This window comes from Struthio camelus, chromosome 3 (assembly GCF_040807025.1).
Source record: "Struthio camelus isolate bStrCam1 chromosome 3, bStrCam1.hap1, whole genome shotgun sequence".
Lineage (NCBI taxonomy): Eukaryota > Metazoa > Chordata > Aves > Struthioniformes > Struthionidae > Struthio > Struthio camelus.
The window spans coordinates 51942489-51963014 of NC_090944.1; the positions used below are offsets into that span (position 1 = coordinate 51942489).

The window sequence follows — 20526 nt, forward strand, 5'->3', positions numbered from 1 at the left end:
AACAGGTGCTTTCTGAAATTAAAAAAAAAATGTACACACATTATAGAACCACTGATTCTCATTTAAATAAGATTAATAAATAATGTAATAAAATGTGAGTGATTGAGAAAGTAGCTTTCTTGATCAAGTTATCTTACAGTTAATGAAAAGGAAAGACGGCAGATTTTCCACTGACATGTTCTTCCAAAAGAGTCCCAATAACACATGTTTCTTCAAACATATATACTACACATATACACACAGTACAGAAGTTCTGTAAAACTTTAGCTATGTAAAACACAACCATGACTATTGGAACCAAGCAAGACTTAGTCTTATTCCCCTTCAATTCAGTGGAAATAATTCAGTTAGTTTCAAGAGTGCTCATGAAAAAGATACAAAGAGATCTGATCCTCATCCCCCTGCAGTTAAAGGAAAATGCATATTTATCTATTTAGAAACTTGATCATATGCAGAGATCAGGTTTAGAGATATGAACCACATAGATCCACAGACAAGAAAGGAAAAAAAAATTAGATATAAATTTACTTATATCTCTTTCCAGTACAGAAGCCATAACCTTGAACAAACACTCTGAAAAATGTAAATCTCTCTCTAGCAATAAAAAGAATAGCCTTATTTCAGAACTATATATACAGCTTTCACTATGTAAGGATTTTTATCCCATTGATTTCGTTAGAATTACAGGTGTACCAATACAGATTCCTTTGTAGAACAAGGATACTTTGCTGAAATAAGCATGTGAAATCAACTTTCTATTTTACTATTCACGTCAAGGTCTAATTAGAGTAATTCCCATTCTAATATTCTCACGCACACCCATTTTTCTCTATTTAATTTAAAGAATAAGTAAATAAAATATCTAGAGTGCACATTATATAGAATTAAGGATACAAATAAAAAGAAAAAGTAAAAATCTGTACAGCACAACCAGGACAATAATCCTCAAGGAAATTTAAAATCTAATTGTTAATTTATTTTAATTGTGAAGTTCCTTTCTTGGACTTTTTTTTGTTAGCTGCATATTTGTGTAGTTTTTAAAGCTGAATTTATTTACATTTTCTTAGAAGCTCCAAGAGTCCAGGGAAATTAAGAATAGAAACCATGTATGATAATTTTCATTACGCATTATTATGTCATATATTCAATATGATCAAGTTGAAGACCCCTTAATGTAGGCTGCCTAACCGATAAAATCATAAAACTCTATCATGTAAACAACATGGGTGGATAAAGTATCCCAAATCCAGCATCTCTCTCTTTTTCTCTTGCACTCTTTTTCTAAAAACTTTGAATATTTCCACTCTTCAATTAGTAGTATATATGCTTTTTTTGTAGCTAAGAGTCTGGAATGCAGCAAACCAATTTACTCTGTCTAATGTTCTTTGCTACGATTAACTAGTTGTCTTTGTCTAAATGAGTAGCACACCATCCTGGCTGAATTACAGTGAGGTCATTATGTTTCATGCATTGTGTTCTATATCATCCAGATAAATGTTTTCAAACCGTTAATTTTAGATTTTTTTATGTCTAAAATTGTTAATGTCTATACTTGTTGAAACAGTTTTATATTACTTAGGTCACTGGAAATCGTTCTCAACATTCACCGCCTTTTGTTTTAGCATACTACATTTTTTTATTCCGTTGGCCATAACATTTATTTTTCTTTTAAGCAGTGAAGTGAAATGAACTCACTTCCTTTGGAATTAGTTAACTTTGCTTACGTGGGGAAGGAACAGGAATGCAGGGAAAGAGGAACAGAGAAGGGGGAAGATGTTAGCAGGGGAACTGAAATACACCATACGAGAGTCCCAGTGAACATCTGTACTAAGTATACCACAAAAAGGCAAATTCCATTTCTCCAGGAAATTCAAAGAAAAGAAAATCTCAGTGATCTATCAACATTGAAAGGTAGTGTGCAAAGCTGTACTGGATAACTGATTTATATTTCCTGTTAGTTAATATTCTTGTTTGCTTTCAAGAATGATCAAATTAAAAGAATAAAGGTCTTTTTGTTTTTGTTTGTTTGTTTGTTTTCCCCCTAGTTAAAAAGGCTGTGCTATATTTCAGTGGTAAAAGAACTCACATGAGGCAGAAGGGATCCCAACCATGCAGACTGTATATATTGATAATTCTGTCTGCATCTTCCTTTAAGGCTCTGAAGAGAATGATGTTGCATGTAATCCCCATACTGGATGATATTTCTAAAATGCAGGGAGTTACTTAACCCTATTTTGTCTCGCACTTTGAGCCTTGACATACATCAGGGAAGAAGAGAATCATCAAGTGGGCTGAGGCCAGTGTGTCCTCCTCTGTCAAGGTATATCACCCTATTGTTACTGTAAAGAAATCATCATAAAGGAGAGCAAGTATACCGATGTTAGAGGCTAAATATAAAAACTATCTTTATTCTGCCTCTGCTTATATTTCTTGATCTGTGCTTAGGGAAAGTGTACATGTCAGGCACATTTTGTTCTTTACTCTAGTACAATCATTTCCTCCATACACTCTCTGCATCTTTTTTACAGCCTGTTTTGTATTCATGTGTTTATTTGTGCTTTGGCTTTTGGACTCCTCTTTTTAAAACTATAGCCCACTTCTCATTGCCTTCCCATGTTAGTTAATTAACAGCCTATTTATGTTTCTGTAACAGCTATGTTTGAGTGAGCTTGAAAATGAGTATACAATCCATCCCTAAATACAAGTTAAAATATGGTACTAAATCAGAATAAAAGATACATTGGTAAAAGTAGATTCAAACAAAAAATACTACTTCTTGTCCCACTGCTAGATAAAACAATCATAATAATAAATAAAAGCTTTTTTTCCCTTCAGTAACCTGGTGCTTACCACAGGATCCATAACAAAGATGTTTTCAATGAAGACACTTCTTACAGCATTTCTAGACAACTAAGTACCCAGTCCTGAACGATTTGAGCATGTATAATCCCTACTGTATCACTTCGGGTTACGAAGAAGCATCACTTGTCAGAATCATTATTTCCATAATATATTACACTGGGGGATACGAGCTGTTCAAAACATCATTGCTATCAACTAACTTTCTGATATACCTCATCTCTTCTTTTTCTCCTTTCTGCTGACACAACATTCAATGCATCAAACACACGCAGCCTCTCAGGGCTAACTGGCAGATGTACCTACACATGCTGCATAAGAAAGTACTTCGAGAATGACAGGCCCTCAGCACAGTCATTCACCTTTTTTAAATGCTTCAAATATACCATTCAGCAAAAGGAAAAATTGATTTTTCACTAGGTTTCAACATCATAGGCACAGAGAAATATAACTCTGCTGGGCTTTACTGATAAAGCCTTCAAGTTATATAGATTTCAAAGTGGTCATCATTTTCAGATCAAGTTATAGAAAAAGTTAAAACTGAAGTGTCAAAAAGAGCAGGATATTCCAAGGAAATATTCTGCTCCATAGAGAATATTGCATCTGTTAGGCTGATGTGTTACATCCATAATGCTAAGCCAACAATACGGTATACTATTAATATGTACAAATATTTATATACAGAAAATTGCAGTGATTGTTTTGGAAGGCATTGCTTTTAGTTCAAAGTTCTGTGAAAATGTTATTACGCAATACTGTCCATGCCTTTTATCCCTGTCCTTAGCTATTCCATGGTGCTCATGACCAGCATTTCCCTTGATCCAGAGTATATTTTCCAAAATACAAAGACTGATGTAAAATGACGTCCTTTCCCACTTTGTATTAATCTAAAAAACAAACAAACAAACAAACTAAAAAATCAAAACAGGAGAAGCTGGACATCCACAGTAAGGAACTAGGTATTATGCACCAGTTCTAGCATAAAATCAACTGTAACACCGTTTTTTAAAAAAAGTACTTATTAAAAGAAACCTACTCAGCCATTTCCTGCATCATGAAAATGCCTCAATTCCATCTAGCAACATCAGTTATAGAGACTTCTCATCTGATACATTTTTTAAAACTCTCTTTAGAAATAGCATTTCCAGGCATTAAATCATTTACATGTACAAAACTGGTAACATATCTAAAGAATAAGAGATTCAATCCTACTGTCCTGGCTTGTGTAAAAAGTATTCCAAACTACGGCGAGTAAATTCTTCTAGTGCATGACCAAATCCTATCTTAATAAATGTTACCAAGTCTGTTTGCGTCTCCAGTTTCATGATTTGTTATAGAAAGACTAAAGAATGAATGGGCTGACAGCCTTCCTTAACTACTTTTATATTCCTTTATTTTATAATAGCAATAATATACTTAGGACAATTTGAGCTTTGTCTTGTACTTGCTGAAATAAACAGTAATACTTCCACTTACTTTCATATCTCGGGACTCTTACAGCACTTCCTGAAGGATAAAAACACTTGGCTTTTGGCCTCTTTCCTTTCCATATCGCCTGGATATGCAGCAATTACTCAGAAACATTGTTTTGTCATAAAGCAGTGAGAGATCAATTTTTATGCCCCTGTAAAACTCTATCTCAGAGCCCAATGTAAGCTTTAAGTTACATGAAGTATTAGCAACATTTTTTCTACAACAGCACTCCGCAGCAGTTGGGAGGTGCTGTCAGCACTCAGCGCTAAAAGGGATATTGCTAGCAAATGCAAATAACGGAAAAAACGGAGATATCAGTGTCCCAACAGCTACACCATACTCTATTATTTCTATTTAAAATGTTTAGCTGTCTTCTTTTTGGGTAGGAATTTTTAGACAATGGAGTTTGACTGCACATCTTCTTTAACTGAGAATGGAATCTGGCTTCTTACAGACAACCAACACAAAATGAACCCATGCGTATATATGAAAAGAGTAGCAGAGGATTATACTGTTGATAGCTCCTAAGTGGTTGTTCAGGAAGAGAATACAAAACTCCCTATACTCTGCTACCAATCCTGCATCAAGATTACCCAAATGGTACCCTTCAGCACTGGCTTTCTTACTAATTTGCTCCCGGGAGAAAAAGTATAAATGAGGTCATAACCTGTTTTTCCACCACACTGGTTAGTTTTTAAAGGAAACTTAGGCACGGGGATTGCCTTGCTAGATTAGAGCGGCAGGCAAACCCGTTACACCCCTTGAAGAACTGCAGCCACAGCAAGGAGGAGCCTGGGGTCAGGATGTGGCACCACGCTGTTTTTTATGCTGGTTTGAAGCAATACACCTCAGGATCTTTGCCCATGCTGACTTATAAGGACTTATCTGATGTACATGGACGTTACTTGAAATAAAACCTTGACAAGTGCAGGTACTGCATAAATTTTAAAACTTTACAGTGTAGATGTTTCCCTTATTTGTTTACTTGGTTTTCCATAAATACACAAAGTGTTTTTATGAAAGGAGAAATAATACATTTCAGAGTATCATAATATGACAGAGCTACTCGAGTCAGGCCAGAGTTACGCTTTAGCTTGTCCTTAGAGCACTCGGGAAAATTTGCCTACATTTATTATTATGTTTGCGCTACTATGCAAGGTAACTTTCATACTATTTTGTATGATAATCCATGCAAAAAATATTGGGAAAGACTATGACAGCTCTTAAACTGCACTTTTTAAAATGGACAGATGGAAATTTACAGCGCTTCCTTTTTGGTGAAAATGTATTTCTCTGCCCTCAGTTAAGTCTCCACATGACAAAGCAGCTCATGATAAAAGGTTATTGAGTACCACTGTATTATGCCATTAGTACCCATTGCTTCGGATCAATGACAGACAGATTCCCCACTGTGTTTACAAGTTGCAGCATTCAAAAGGTGACCCAAATAAATCAGATATTTTACACGAATAATATCCTACTGAGAAGCGATTTTAACTTCCTCTCTGACACACTTTACTTTCCGGCTCATAAATATAACACAGAGTACTTACAATGCTCTGCAAGCCGTGAGCAGAGGCACACACAGCTCTCGGGCCACTTGGGGATGTGAGGAATAGAAGGCAACAGGCAATGTAGTCAGGTAATACTTGACTGCATTACTCCATTACACTTTTTTGCCCTTGCTTTTGTGGTTGAGAAACTCTTAAATTACCTGCTGATCTATGGAGAGTAATAGAAACAGAAGTTATCTGAATACAACTGCAAATCAATTAAGAAATACAAGAAGTCAAAAAATGGTGAGAAAAAATCAATACATTCTGATCTCCCCTAAAATTATTAGGAAGTTCTAAAAAAGCTTACATTTAAACAACATTCTTATCAAATGTGTAGTAATTTACTAATTTTCTGTATCTTTTATATTTCTGATGCATTTAAAGCAGTTAACAGTTTGGTAATTCCTTTATTAAGCTTGTACTCACTAACTGTGCCAGCTTTCTACGCTGCCTACTATGGTAAAGTTTTGGGGAGGGAAAGCAAAAATAAGAAAGAAAAAGGACGTACCCAAAACAAATAAAACAGTTTAGAAATATCAGGGCTGACAGTTTCTCGGTCATGGTTTTTTTCTGGTCAGAGTCTACGCCTAGACCAATCCTACGAACTCCCCTGTTTCTCTTGCCTGACATTTGGTACGAATATTATTGTCATGTCTGTATCCCATTTCTTCCAAAACTGGCAACTTGGGCATCAATCAGTGCTGAACGGATGCGGAGTTGCGTAACAAGCGACAACATCGACTCCCAAGGTATCCACAACTCTCGCTTTGTGAATAAGTTTTGACATGTCAGGCACAAACCTGATTCTTACAAATGTGTTAGAGCAACAAACTAGCCTTACAAATAACAGAGAGGGGCTTTTGTTCTCACGTAGCATTTGTTTTCTTTCGGAGAATAAATATTTCTGTGTTAATTAGATTTTTCTTTTGTCCTGCCTTTTTTGTGATTCAGCTTTCATAATCTTTTTTTTTTTTTTTTTTTTTTTTTTTTTTACTGAAACATCTGCCACCAGCGTTGCCCTAAATCCTTGGCACACAACTATTACTCTTCATTAAGGAAAACAAAACCCCACAAAACTCCCCAAGGTGCTCTTTTCTCTGGTGAGCTACTCGAATACTTCATGTTCTCTTCCTGTCTCTGTTCATCTCCTCTGACAACTGTCAATTACAGACTGAAGTTTTAAGGGAATTGAAGGATAAAGCAGAATTTACAAATACTTTCCTGTGGAAGTAGACAGGTGTAATGACTGAGACTGTTTGCTGTAATTGAATTTCATGCTGTCATCTATTCAGTTCCAAAAAGTTGTCAGCTTCAAGGATGTTACTCACGGAAAAAAAACCTTAACGCATTCTCATTGCTACTGTCTGGTTAATACTGCTATCCCAGTTTAACTTGTCTAAAAGTTAGAACTGTATTTTCTGCAATAAAACATGATACCAGGTGATTAGAATTGTGGCTTTGGAGGCCTACAGGCTACTATGATTATGTTTATTAGTCTAGGATGTCCAAGAGACAGTTGAATAAATTCCAGCTTCGTAATAACAAAGTGTTTTGTTTCAGACACAGCCAACAAAAATCTGAAAAGAAAGTGTCATGCCAAAAACTAAAAACACTTAATCAAATATTAACAGAAAAACATATAAATATTCTATAAAGACGTCAGCAGAAAACAATAATTATCACTGTGCCAGAGGTTTGATCAAACTGCCACTTTCAAACACGTAAACGTTCAATGGGGAAAAAATATTACTTTGCTAACATTCCTAAAATGTGTACAGCTTATGTTTCGGCCTTCCAAATTCATGTGAAACACATTATAACGGCACCGCAAAGGCCAAGCAGATTTCTGAAAGCAGCATGGGTGGTATTCCCAGAAAACGCAGCAAGAATGCTTTGCAAAAAGGGCTCGCAGCTTTTCATGTTATGAGCCTGTACTTCTTTTCCCCGAGTGATAAATCTCCATTACTTAAGGAAATGGATAAATATCTGTCACAGAATCTCTGTTACAGCGATAAATATCGGGAGTAACTAGCCTGAAATCAGTGAATATTTATATACACAGGAGTGGAACTCACGTCCACAAGAGGCAGCTCAGGCACAACAGTCAGCTTAGGTCTCCCTCGCTCAAGGCTTACTGAAGCAGTTTCACTGATCGCAGTGAGGTCACTCTGGTGGATAACTGCTGCTGATATAAGTAGAATATTCAAAATTTCCCTTGAAATATATAAAAAAAAAATCACATAAATTCTGACAAATAACAGAAAACCATTTGATATAATGCCGGTCTGAGCTACCGTTAATAATAAAATAAATCATTTTGGGAACATGTGTGAGCTGCACAAAAAATAGCATCATGTGATTGCAGCAGCAAAAAACATTACTTTAGGGAAATATATTTTGCAAAGTGAAGATAGTTGATTGATTTGAATATACAGCATAAATTAACAGCTGCCTATTAAAATGTTAATTATTTTAGAAAAAATACACAGATTTATGTAATAATAACATGCACAAAACTTGCATGAAAATATCTTAAACTTTTTTTAGAGTTTCTCTTTTTTGCAACAAATAAAAATAAAAAAGTCACAGGAATAACACATTACCAGGACCTATGCAACAATATTAGAAGGATAAATTAACATGTTTCTTAAACAAAAATAATCTCTACCATACATTGCAGACAATACACCCTAAATTTACTTTCTTTAGAAAATATTTTATTTATTCATATTTATCGTTGTTATTTGGATATATGCTTTCATTCAATACGTCTCCAGCCTCTCCACACAGGAAAGCCTTGCACAGAGACTTGTGTTGTGCAAAAAGCATATCAGACTGGAAAGACATCAATCATGTAATGAAAAAAAAAAAGAATTACCATATGGCTTTAAAAGCTGCACAGAATCATCATCTTTTTATGGACTTTTTAGTGGCTTCACTTCCCTGAATGTTACGAGGGTCTATGGGGAACCCAGGTCCTATATCTGAAGGTTAACTTCTTAGTGAGTTAGATTATGAAAATGTCAATTGTACAAATTATAAATCCATTTAGCTTTCCGATTAGTTCCACTTTTAGCATAGCATTTAGGGTTTGATTCTGACCTCTCATCAATTATATTTTAGTTTAGCTACAGTGATTTTAGCTAAGTTATCCTTGCTTTATATCAAAGGAAATAAGTTCAGAATCAGGTCATAAGGGTAAAGTAATTAAAAATGTATTTACCATAACTGATCATGCAACATAGCTACATTGTTAATGGATTACATTTGTTTTTTTAACAGAAAGACTAAAATTGCTTTTCCTATTATGCTAAGAAAGGTTTTCACTTTTTTAATTTCATAAATAATTCTGGATGGGATCCAGGCAATCTAAGTTATGCACCTTGGTGCACCTACCCTTTAAATGACGACAGCTCTGCTAATTTTACGTGCTTAAGTTGCCTGAATAGCTTTGCTCCCTGTAACGGAGAGGTAAGTACATTTGAGGGATCTAAGAAGGAGATCCTGCCTGTTTAAACTGAGACGCACAAATTTGACTAGCTCTGCGTTTTACAGCCACTTTTTAGCATCTAAAGGCCATTAGTCCCGACTCTGCTCGTACTTACCTCTCATGCAAACCTAGTTGGATTCAGGTTTCTAGGTACAATAGTCTAGTTCTTAATGAGCTTAAAGGTACTTTAGCAAGCTGCTAGCTAAAAGCTGTAACTACTTACATAATTGCAACTTCATAATTGTAGGGAATCAATTTAATGATGAAAATATTCTTAAGTAGACTTGAAATGTGAACCAATATATTTATAAGAAGACTAAAAAAACCCTCTGGAGATGATTCCCTTTTAATTTTCAGTGGTGTAAATAAACAGTGACTGCACTGAGTCCCCGGAACTCACTAAGAAATTCAGGATGAAGGAAATGAAAATGAGGATCTTAGCAGTAAAAGAGATCCACACTTACTTTTAAACGAAAGATTAAACTTAAAAAAGAGAAAAAGTTAGTTGTGTTTTACTGCAGAATTACTCAATATATTGGTAAAATAAGCAAAACTGCATAATTAATAGCTTAATAATATAACAGCTTAATACTAAGCTTGAACAGCTTATTGCGGATCTATTTATCTCAAATAATAAGCTTTAGATCCAATTCTTCATTCCCTCACTCATGCTGAGATTTCAAAATGTATTAGGAGACTGTGGGGTTGGTCTCTCAGACTGCACACATCATGTGCCATCCTGTCAAATAAAATACAGAAAAATAGTGTTTACACATCTTATGAGTTTTCCCAGGCTGTTAAAGATATAGAAAAAAGAAAGTAAAACTAGAATGTCAGAAGAGAAATGAAACATAAGTCATAACCACACTATACTGTGTTTTAAAGAAAATTACCATTTTCCTACACAGACTGCGCAGACCATTTTTCACTTACTGTTTTTCTATGAAAGAGCCTCTATGTCGACAGTGGGAATTATTGCTACATATATGTAACTATAGCACAAAAGTTGTATTCACAACTGACATCAAACAAGTAAAATTTCGTGATTCTAAGGCACATCACCAGCAGAGCAGCACATTTTATATTACTGAGCATAGTTTACAATATGATTCATATTTAGATTAGCCAAATAATATGCAACAATTTAGACCAAGAAAGTATGAAACTCCAGAAGTGCAAGAGAGGATCTCAAGGTTATACAGTATGTAGACAGAATCAGAAATAGGACTATATCCTCTGAATATCAGTCCATTGCCTTATTCATATGGACATGCTCCAGTGCAATTATTTATACTAAGTGTATTATAATGCCTGTATTAAAATGAATATGCTTCAGGATCAGGGGCTTCTATAGCTTTTTTTCTTTATGCAAATGGTCACAATACTGTTTACTGTATGAAATGAAATTTATATGCATAAGTACAAGAACTTTATATGATAACAAACATAATGAATGTGCATTATTTTCCCATAAGTGTGTAAAAAAGCCTGCTTTAGAAAGTAGCTATGCTAAAACACTTAGAAAATCTTGGTTATTCAAAGACAAAAATGCTTATTCCACTCATTAGCCCATCATACAAGGTTTTCTAGTAAGAGCTAGAGTCCCACTGAAAAAGGTGGAATAGTGGAAAGGTTATTTAACTAATCTAAGCTGTACTGCACACAATCTCAGACATAATAAAAAAGGCAAAAAAAAAAAAAAAAGTCCCTTGTTCTCTGAGTGTGCAATACCTACCTGGACTGATCCCATCTGATTTTTGCACCTGGGGTATTTACATTAGAAGCTGAGATTCCTTAAATTTCTTTTAATCAATAAGAGGAGAAAGAGATCTTTCTGGTGGTTTAGATCTTCTAGGTTTTTCGCTTTTTTAAAATTCAGTTCTAAGTGTTTAATCTAGAAATTTGTTGCCCGTGGTAGAAATACCCACATTTTCATTTCCAGTATTTGTGTCAATATGTCAAAGCTAGAAACTATCTTCCCTAATTTAGGCCTTTGTGCCTACACAGTAGGTGCCTAATGGAAAACGCTCCCAAGTTCCACATCTAATCAGTGAAAGGCACTGCCTTTATGGGCCTCCAAAGAGACATCCTATCTGGTACAGTTCAAGCACCTAACTAAGAAGACAGGACTCCCTCGGAGGGACTCCAAAAGCATCTGCCACTCTTCAAGAGGTAAACGAGGCATGCCTTTAAGAGCACCGGTTTGGACAAGCTTAAAACTTGCGATCATACATGATACACAGTGAAATTAGACAGGGAGACTCTACTTCCTACCTACCTTTCTGCTACAATTGTAAACTTTTCTCCAGGATCCTTAGAAAGCAGTCTCATTCTCTAGGTGCAAACAAACCTTAGATTTTCTTCCAATAATTTCCACAAGACTGCATTCTGTGAAACACACCACCCTATAAGATCCATACATATACATGATCGATCCTGTGAGGTGCAATGTGCAAACAGCTGGCTTGCTTTTACAGCACAATGGCCATGACTCTGTGGCTGTGTTTTAACTGTTCTTTTACTTGAACTGAACATACAGGGTAACCCAAAATTGTGTTTAAACCTTACATTTTATTGTACAGCCAGTCTGTTCAGCTGACCTACAATATTCTAGTGCTAAGTATGTACTTGTCGTCCTCTTCTTAACTCTGTGGTAAGTTGCTGGCAAATCATCCTAAAGAATGTTCAAAAATAAAATAGATCATCAGTATAGTATTTTAAAGTACTTAGAAGTTTTGTTTTGCTTTCTTTAAATAACAAGCTGATTCTCAAAAAAAAAAAGAAAAAATCCACATCTGCAACATTTTTTTGCAGAACATGGATTCAATTAGTGTGAAATTGTCCTATTTGCTCCTTTAGCTTAGTTTTCATACTGGTTCATAGCTCAGGGAATACAGTGCAAGAAGGTAAAAGAAATGCGTAGGGAGGGAGAAAATGTGTGGTTTTTTTGCAAGCAGTGCTCCTGAGAAATCAGATGCCTGCATTTGCCTCAGTGACTGTAACATGAAGAAAGCACAATTTAGAAAATCTTCCCCTCAGTCCTGACTGAATAACAGCACGTGAAGTGCCACGACTGCTCTTGCGTACTGGCTCAGTACTTCCAGCAGGTTGGGAATTCGAGCAATTGGCTGGAGTTTAAAGTGAGCTAGGGAGCTTAACTGGTGGAAACAAGCCATTTTAACGACTTACCAGAGTCTCTGAGCAAGTTAAGCTGTCTGCATAGCCACAACCAACGACAATAAAAATAAGTTAGACTAAAGAAATTCCCCTTACCTATAGAATATCAATGTTTATCAGAGGAACTTTATCTTGTTCTTAACAAGTTGAGTCATGCACAAACAAGATCAATAAGGGAGGGTGTCTTTAAAGCTGCACTGCTGCATAATGGAAATTACTTTGAAGATTTGGCTGTATGTGCTCATGGAGAGTTAGCAAACTGTCCCTGCAGGCGCTGGTGACATTAGGCAGCTTAAAAATACAATATTTCACTTGAAGCATATCTGACTCATTCTATTGGCATAAACATCACATGTTTAGCGTCAACCACTTTTACAACCTGCTTTATAAATATATTTTGCTTCCTTTTCCAACAGCTGCCTTCTCTTTTCTTTTGTTGCAAATATTTTGCTTGCTACTTTTGCTTATGACAGTTTGACGGTTATTACCTTAAGACATTGCAGGTGTTCTTCAGTTCTTTTCAACAAACCGTCTAGATACCTAAAGCATTTAACACGTTAACAAGTAACTAATCTTTAATGGCAAGCCCTAAGAGAATAAAGTCCAAAGGGACACAATATAAATAAAAATGAACCAGGTGAGAGGCACTTGCTTTTTCTTTAAATCCAATAATATTATTTTTTAAATTGAAAGGAAGAATAATCTAATCATTGGTTCTTTAAGACATGGCACTGCAACACTCAGGTTATAACAAATGGAACGCCCTATCCTCTTAATTAGGCTATTCATCAGAGTGAAAGGTGGATCAACAGTGCTTCCATTTGCTCCAAATACAGATTGCTAAATTGTCACTGGTTATCCAGATAACGGCAGATCTGCAGGAATGCTGTTTTTGCTTAATCAGCACCCTTTGGTCTATTCATTCCAGCCCAGATAGTCATTCTCCCTTTTTTCATTCTTCCTCTCCACAGCAAAGTCTCTTTGCCAGGAATCTTGACTTTGGAAGAGAATCATTTCCCATGAGAACTAAATTCTTCAGTTTGAGGCTCAGAAATGTCCGCTGGCTTGCACCAGCTTTTCCTGGACAGTCATAGCCTTTTCTGAAAGGAAATTAGATAGGGACAGTCTTCTGTTTCTCTCTTCAAAATAAAACACACAAAATGGGAAGAAAAGTCAGCCTTCCTCTTATATATCTATCATCCTATTATCTCCTTTCCTATGAACACTTCATAAGATTGACTTGAATTACTTTCCTCTGTGCAGAGCTCTTGTCTTCATGCCACCTTCTGTCATTTTACCTTGACTGAAAAGTAAAACATGGCTTTGACTCAACTACCATTTATGTTATGTTTCATGTATGTAAACATATATTATGCTCTGAAATTTAAAATAAGGTTATGGAATTTCAATAACAGAGATAGAACTTAATGAAACCTAAATTCCATAGAAAGAATCTCTACTGCAGAAGAACAAAAAAAGACAGGAAAAGATAAACCTCTTAAATAAAGCAAAACTAGAGGTTACAGGTCTTTTTCTTATATTGCACCCCTTGAAGGATGGGTACGAAAGGTGACCATATGTTACACACAGTTTAGAGCAACCTCAGGAAATTATACTTCTAGGTTTCTTCTAATCTTACTGCAGAGAAAAAGACTTTTCTCCTTGATCTATGCCTTAAGAAGTTGAAGTAGAGTATGAAAAGCAATGCCAGTAAAACAGGGATGTTCTGGTGTTAACTGGTTCATCAGAGAGGAGTCTTTGAAAAGGGTTTGTCTAAATTTGGCTCTTGTAGACAGGCTATCATTATTTTTCACTCTTTTAATTTTTTTTTTTACTTTAAAATAATAAATAAAACACTGTACCACTCACAATCCCTCTCAGTCTCTGCCCAATGACCTAAGTCTAGCCAGTAGAAAGGATCTAGAGTACTTGCCGGTGCCCCTAAAGGGATGGGAAAGGAGGTGGTATGTGCCACTCCGGCTCAAAAGAGAAAGGCTCTGAGAGCAAGATGTCTGCTAACGGCTAAAAAATCAAATTATATATTTTAACCACTGGAATCATTCAGCCTAGCATTAAATTACAGATCAAAAAAGCAAAATTACACAACTAGAATAAACAGTGATCTTAATGAAATGCATTTTTGTCCTCATTCTTTTTTTCTCCTAACTCTTTTTGTCACAGTATTCAAATACAGTTTTGTTCCAAATAATGCCTATGTCTTCTTTTTATCCTTTTTTTCTTAAGTCTCAAAAGAGTCATTTTTCAAATTAGTTCTTTTGAAATTGCCAGTGTTAACAATGGTTTATTTAATGCATTCTGTAAAATTATTTATTTCTTAGACATATACTTTTTTAATTTAATAATTTGGTGTTTCCAACTTTCTTTTCCCTTCTAAGTTTATTTTACTATTTGCATTCTTTCATAGTCCTGAGGTAAACAACGGCTTCACCTATGTATCAGGTTGTGGCTTTTTAACTCAAACTCCTTGCACAATGAAAACAGTGCGGATAGGATTTCATTCAAGACATATGGCCTGACCCTTCTCTGTTTGGTTGGCTTATTAGTCTTCTGGTCTGATTTACTGGAACATCAGTCATGAATAGAGGCTAATACACCTGTTTTGTTTTAAACTGCTCACCAGTGCAAATAATCAATAGTGCAAATGACTTGTGTGTTAATGTTGTTAAAGAACAAAAAAGTGTTAAACTGATCACCCTCTAATTATCTCATCTTTATTGAGGCAATGGCACCATATTTATAAATGCTATTGGACTTTTGAATTGCCAGGACATTGAATTTTGGCAATTAACGGACTCTTGTATCCTGAGACAACGCTACTCTTCCCTGAACTAGAACGATATAGATCTCCGATTACAAAGCATAGATGTTCTTGGGAAAATACTGTAATTTTTCATTTCAATGTATTATCATTTGTGAACAATATTGAACTAAACCTCCTGGTATAATTATTATTCCGCAAACCATCAACAAAATAAAAAGCTTGAAACAAACAAACAAAAACATCCATCGAGGTAGTACTAAAATATATGACTATGTTATGTTTGCCCGACAAAGAAAATGGTAATATCCCCATGTGAAGGGAAGCCTAAGCTTTACAACACAGCTTTTACAATAACCAAGCTTTACCATAGAGTACTATAAACTGAGTCTCTCCTTCTGTGGTTTAAATTTTTTGATAAAAATTCCACTTAAAATATATATGTTCTATGAAATGCTACTTTTGAAGTGTGTTACTTAAAAAAAAGTTCAGAAAACAATAAATTTCAGTAGTAACAGAAATACAGACTCAGAAGTTAAAGAATTCCGTTGAGAAACCATGTTTACAAAAGCTCCTAGTTTTATTTTGTGTTTTATCCCTAGAATTAAAGCTGAGCAACTAAAGCACTTTTTGTAACAGCATCTGTACTGGTGACTGGAAGGTGTCCGTGTGCCTCATTCTCCAAAGCTGATTCCTGACCAAAACACTTGGGCTCATCACCGTGTAGTATTAGGCACTAAGTGAAACACTGAGAGGCATTAAAAATTGGCCTGAGTCCTTATCTAGAAAGTGTACATGACTGAACTTGCACAGATACATTGTCCTGAGGGAGTTCAGGAAAACGCAGTGTTTTGACTGATGTATAATTTACTATGCAGCTCCCAATTTGGTTGTACAGAGGTGGGACAAACCTTGTCACAAAGGCCAGCAAACTTCTTAGTGTATGTGATAAAACAAAGCAAAACAAAACCGTGAATGACAGCCTAACAGAAAAGATTATTCAGATTAGAATTAACAGTATTTACTTGTTCAGATTTTTATTTCCTTACTCCTCCATACCTTGTTCTGGAAATAGTGGGAGCCCCTTTTTGAAATGAGGAGAGAGGAGAATTCAGGACACTCAACTCACAGTACTGTTCCTGCTAAAAGCTGGATCTGTTTAAGTAGATATATCGGTCTAGTGATATATACTGAAGAAATGCAGAGAAAACAAGACTGTATATCTCTTCCAAATAGGTTCCTAGTCTGTCCATCTAGGGTTTCTCCTTGAGCTACAGCTCAAGGAGAAAATGATCCTGCCGTTCAAAGGAAACTGTCTCTTCTCTGCCATTCTAACAATTAGTGCTTATATGCGTTTAGCTTTTAAATGCTGAATACTAGCTTAGTTTTTACTTTTTAATTGCGCACATTTTTTCTTGGTATTTCCAGTTAACGGTTAAGGCCAATTTATAGTAAAATCACTACAAGTTCTGCCACTGGGGAGAAAACATGCGACATGTTTTAGCAATTACTGGTACTGTCTGTGAGGAATACTCACTCCATAACGCAAAGGACGAGCGGATGTGCCACACTGAGTAACTCAGGCGATCAGTAAGCGTGCCAGTGAGATGCTCTGATACCTCTGATCACTGCGGTGTATGAAACACCTTCTGTTAAGTATGATCATTACAATTCTCTTTATTCATCAAAAACGAATCTCTGTCTTGAGATCCTGCCCCCTTTTATACAAGGAAGGACTTTGTAAGGCAGAAGAAAAGTGGCTACCATCATTTTATTTTAAGGCTGCTGTATAAAGCGGACCTTTCTCTTCTCTTTTCTTAATATATACCTCTGCCATGGGGATGTAAGCTCAGTGTTTCAGCTAGTACAAATCAGCAGAGGGTGAGGGAAAATGTAATTTAATTTCTATTTATGTATAACATATGCAAATTGTTGCACTTTTCTGTACAGTGAATCAAATTAGGTCCACCGTTATACAACTCCCCTGAATGACTAATTAAGACCAGAATTTTGATTCACAATGCTCTGATGTTACACTTAAGATACACTTTCTTCATCAAAATATGAACTAAAAATAAAAAAAAACACATTAACATAACTTCAGCCTCGTTAGAAGTAAATCAATATCATTGCTTAACAAGGCACATATCTGTTACATATGTATACTTTGAAACATTAGCATATTTTTTGAAAAGAAAATTCTGTACAAATAAAAGCCCAATGTCTCATAATACTAAGATTAAAAAATTAGGACTTTACAAGATCATCATATAGCAACTAATATATATTCTAATATATATTATATAATATGTAGTACATAATATACCTGTAAATATAGGAATAAATCAAGATATGAATGCATTGATAAACATCTCTAATAACCATTTATTTGCTAAATGTTTTGATTTTAGCCTCTGAAAAGGCAAAAGCAAGAATACCATTTAATTCTTTGCAGTACATTTGTTTGCAGCAAAGTTGTTATCATTATAGGACTATTTCCCTGGCAATTATTTCTATTAATTACAGTATAAATTTTTCTTCTTTTAAAAAATGGTAATCAAAAATGCCAAACTTAACATCAATAACACAAATACACACACACACACACACAATATAATATTTCATACATATATATATATATATGTGTGTGTGTGTATTATTTTTGTTTGCTTACAAGTTTTAACCTAAAGCTGGGGTGAAATGTGTACATCATCAGTCCTCCAGATAAATGATATTTTAGTTACTGTAGTTCCCTAAAATATGCTGGATTAAACTTTTCCAAGTCCCCAAAATTTCACATAACATATACATCAATTGCACCTCAGACAAACCTGTCCATACCCAAACAGCTTTTGACTGCTTTTCCTAATCTGAAGTTCAGGCTTTGTTTAACGCCTTCTCTGCCATGCCTAAGGAAACAAAGTCTCTGGCAGAAACTTAGAAAAGAAGACATGGGAAATGCGTGTTGAACCCATGGATGAAGATTTCCATCTACAGTGGTGGAAAGAAATCTGAAGAATCTGTATTGTTTCCCAGACAGAGTAATTGTAAATTGCTGTAAGAAATGAGCATGTCCTAATTACTCAGGAAGCTCTAGAAATTATAATCATAAAGCTGTCCTTCAGACTAAGGACATTCATCCCCTTTACCGTGCAATACTTTGGAATGAGCAGTAAACAGGGCATTAGCATTTCACCTTGTCCTTGGCAAGGCATGCCATTGTTACTTAGAGTAAAAGCTTTTAGGTTAGACAACATCATTTTATACGTGTATCCAAAGGGTAATATAGTCAGATTGAAGCCTGATGGAAGCCTTTCAACACTATTCTAAAGAAAAAAAAAAGTATTTAAAAAAAATTAATAATAACACTGTCTTTCAGCTAGTTTGGCAGCAAAGTCTCATACGGTCCTGCAGATGAAAGACAATTTTAAGTATACTTCCAATAGTAAGGTGAAAAATTCTCTTTGTATAATATGATTCCATGGATTTAATAAAGTACCTTCATAGCAGAAAAATAATAGAGTTATATCTACTTTCCCTTGCTTTACATATCACTTTTTGCTGTTCACTTCCTTTATCAGAAATAGTTGTGTGAAACAGAACCAGCTACCTCTATTTTCATCTTGGTTAGCAGGGCTCAAGCCTGCAGAAAAGTTATAAAGCTGATTTGTGACATCACAAATACTTTTCAGTGTAACAGGTCTTATCACAAATTTTAGATTAAAGATTCCTTGCACAATAAGCAAGGAACAGATGGATCACAAGCAGAAAAACTATGAAAATATCTGCAAAAATATGTAAAGGGAACAGGAAATGGGATAAAGAGGATAAATCATTTTGACTCCCATAAAAGCATATTTTCCTAAAACGTGTACCACAAGTACACCATTGCTTGCATGTACTAGAATGTGCATTTCATTTCTCTGAATATTTTTAATGGAATAGCAGAATTCTCTTTCTTATTCTACCATTAATAATTAATAATGTCAGTGGTATATCCAGACAGCGATATTACTAGTAATATATGGTAATGCCAATATCAGTGGAATAAATACTTTAATATTACAATAATGATTGTTTCCAGTAGCTCCTACAAACTCCCACATATTATATGAAGGGCATGGTGACATATGTGCAATAAAACAGAGTTCATGAATATCTACACAACACTGAATAAGGCACACCTCCGTAAAGGGCGCATGTGTGTGATGAGGAGAGCTCAAAGACTTCCAGACCAAAAATAAATTTCTTCAGAATACTAAAAAACAAACAGAAAAGCAAACAAACAAATAAACAACTACAAGAAGAAAAAACCACTATTTCCTTGCCAAAATATCAGCTCCCTCTTCCTGGTCGTTGTGTTGCTAGTGCGGTTCAAATAAATACACTTATTTAAGTAAGTCATAAAAATGCATTTTACCCTTTCATTTTTTGCATAATACATGATTAATATTTTACTTCAAGTGTCCATTTTTCTTCTTTTACAAACTAGAAAGCAAAAAAATAGAAATCCCAACAATCTGAAAAAGATTTCCCAGAAATTTAAGAGCTGCAATAGAAATGTTTAAGCAACTTTAAGTACAACTGTTGACCTTGCTTTATATTGCTTCTATCTGTACCTTCATCCAGTCTAGGATTATCATGAAACTAAATATGTTTAAGATAGATAGTTTCAACTTTATAAAACCAGTTTTACTTGAAGATTCTTGGCTTCGATCCTATGGCAATAAGTGATTCAAGCTTTTGTCATTTGAGGAGTAAATATCTCCATGGTCATACTTCTTAACAACAAATCCAGCAATTTAATATAGTAATAAAACCTTTCTTCTTAATACAGAAAGTACAGAAAGAACAAACCTGCCATGAACTAAAAAAAAAAAAGCCAAAATAAAACAAAAAAAACAAGTTTTAAAAACTAGGTTTAGTTATGCCTCACAATGAGTCAATTGTAAAATGAAATAAAATGATGTAAATCAAAAGTAATAAAGATGGCATTTGTTAGCTAATGAGCTTTACTTGCTAATCCTACAGGGCTGCTGAAAGGAAAGGTATTTTACAGCAAACAAAAGTCTACCATATGGTGCAAGGAAAGACACAATATAAGTAACCCTTAACAAGGGAATCACTACTTGCTGTCAATTTATGAATTCTCTAAACATTAGCTAGATTTCAAATACTTGTGTAGTTTCTAA

At 35.0% G+C, this 20526-nt stretch overlaps 1 protein-coding gene across 6 annotated transcripts in view; it reads right to left on the reverse strand.

The window, feature by feature from the left end:
- EPHA7 (EPH receptor A7) overlaps positions 1 to 20526 on the reverse strand; it is a 163211-nt gene that overhangs the window by 43706 nt on the left and 98979 nt on the right. The gene's annotated exons all lie outside the window — the stretch shown is intronic.